Below are 2,500 nucleotides of genomic sequence, written 5' to 3' on the forward strand. Positions count from 1 at the left end.
CCTCCCCCCCTTCTCCCTCCTTCCTCCTCCTACTCCTTCTTCTTCTTCTTCTTCTTCTTCTTCTTCTCCCTCCTCCTCCTCCTTTTTCATTCCTCCTTCTTCCTCCTCCTCCTCCTTTTTCATTCCTCCTTCCTCCTCCTCCTTCCTCCTTCTCCTTCTTCCACCTTCTTTCTAGTTCCTCCTCCTCCTCCTCCTCCTCCTCCTGTTGCCTCTTCCTCTTCTTCGTCCTTCTTCTTCCTCTTCTTCGTCCTTCTTCTTCCTCCTTTTCCCTCCTCCTCCTCCTCCTCCTCCCCTTCCTCCCCCTCCTTCCTCCTCCTACTTCTACTACTTACCCAACACCATATTATCATCATATCCATCTCCTTCTTCTTTCTCCTCCTCCTCCTCCTCCTCCTCCTCCTCCTTCTCCTTCCTCTCCCTTCTTCTTCCTCCTCCTTCCTCCTTCTTCCTCCTCCCCCTCCTCCCCCTCCCCCTCCTTCCTCCTTCCTCCTTCTTCCTTATACTTCCTCCTTCTTCTTAATCTTCTTCTTCTTCTTCTTCTTCTTCTTCTTCCTCTTCTCCCTCGTCTCCCTCCTCCTCATTTTTCATTCCTCCTCCTCCTCCTCCTCCTCCTTCTTCTTCCTCCTCTTCCTCCTTCTTCCTCCTCTTCCTCCTTCATCCTCCTCTTCCTCCTTCATCCTTCCTTCTCCTCCTTCCACCTTCCTTCTTCTTCCTCCTTCCTTTTTCCTCCTCCTCCTTATTCCACCTTCCTTCTTCTTCCTCCTCCTCCTCCTCCTCCTCCTCCTCCTCCTCCTCCTCCTCCTCCTGCTGCTGCCTCTTCCTCCTTCTTCGTCCTTCTTCTTCCTTCTTCCTCTTTTTTCCTCCTTCTTCTTTCCCCCTCCTTCCTCCTCCTACTTCTACTACTTACCCAACACCATATTATCATCATATCCATCTCCTTCTTCTTTCTCCTCCTTCCTCCTCCTCCTCCTCTTCCTCCCCTCTCCTCCTTCCTCCTCCTCCTACTCCTACTCCTATTCCTACTCCTCCTCTTTCTCTTTCCTCTCCCTTCTTCTTCCTCCTCCTTCCTTCTCCTCCTCCTTCTCTTCCCCTTTCTCCTTATCCTTCTCTTCCTTCTCCTCCTCCTTTCCCATCTCTTTTCTCCCTCTCCTTCTCCGTCTCCTCTTCTACCTTCTCTTCCTTCCCTTTTTCCGCGTTTTGTTTCTCGTTATCATTTTCCTCTTCCACCTCTTCTCTCTCCTCATACATTTCCCCTTCCTCCCTTTACCCCCCCCCCTCTCCTCCGGTCTCCTCCTCCTCCTCCTTCCCCCTCTCTCTTCCTCCTCCTCCACTACTTCATGTTCCTCCTCCCCCTCTATCTCCCATTGCCCTTTCCCTCTCCGATCTCCCTCTCGGTTTTCCCTATCCCTTCTTCATCTTCCTCTTTCTTTCTTTCTTTCTCCCTCCCTCCCTCTGTCTCTCCCTCCTTCCCTCCCTCCCACTCTCACCTCCCTCTCCCTCTCTCACTTTCCTCTCCCTCTCTCACTTTCCTCTCCCTCACTCCCTTCCCCCCTCTCCTCTCCCCCTCCCCCTCCCCTCCCCCTCTCTCCTCTCTCTTCTCCCTCTCCCTTCTTCCTCTCCCTCCCCTCCCCCTCTCTCTTCTCCCTCTCCCTCTCCCTCTCCCTTCTTCCTCTCCCTCTCCCTTCTTTCTCACCCCTCCTCTAACCACCCTCCCTCCCTCTGTCTCCCCACCATCGCTACTTTAGATTTCCTCGCTGCCTTCCATATTGTATTTCACTTTCTCTCCTGTTTCCTCCAGTCGCGGACGTTTCCTGTTTGTATGTCTGCTTTCGACTGGGATTTTTTTTTCTTACTTTTTTTATTTTTTATTTCCAGCACCTTGTTTATCCTTGGACTCCTTTTCACTATCAGAAATGAATGGGGCTTCAGTTTCGTGTATTGGTTTACATGGGCATGGGAGTAGAACGAAAAAAATGGGTTTATGTGTAATTTTTGTTTTTGTTATTTTTTCTCCATACGCATGCACGAACACACGCACGCACACGCACGCGCACACGCACACGCACACGCACACGCACACACACACACACACACACACACACACACACACACACACACACACACACACACACACACACACACACACACACACACACACACACACACACACACACACACTCATAAGCTACGGCAGTACTGTAGAATCACGCTTACCTTCTTACATGCATACATACATACATACAATCCAACCCCCTATCAGAGCATGCACTCTTATGTGCAAAACACACACACACACACACACACACACACACACACACACACACACACACACACACACACACACACACACACACACACACACACACACACACACACACACACACACACACACACACACACACACACACACACACACACACACACACACACACACACACACACAGCATTCGGTCCGTAAATAAACACTAACAAAGTTACAGCATCCCACTTCATCTTAAAG

At 50.6% G+C, this 2,500-nt stretch overlaps 1 protein-coding gene across 2 annotated transcripts in view; it reads left to right on the top strand.

Moving 5' to 3' along the window:
• Positions 1–2,500, top strand: part of LOC122247833 (RING finger protein 17) — a 169,899-nt gene that overhangs the window by 37,973 nt on the left and 129,426 nt on the right. The gene's annotated exons all lie outside the window — the stretch shown is intronic.

The sequence above is a fragment of the Penaeus japonicus genome, unplaced genomic scaffold (genome assembly GCF_977035675.1).
Source record: "Penaeus japonicus unplaced genomic scaffold, GWHDUDI00000001_assembly GWHDUDI00000025, whole genome shotgun sequence".
Lineage (NCBI taxonomy): Eukaryota > Metazoa > Arthropoda > Malacostraca > Decapoda > Penaeidae > Penaeus > Penaeus japonicus.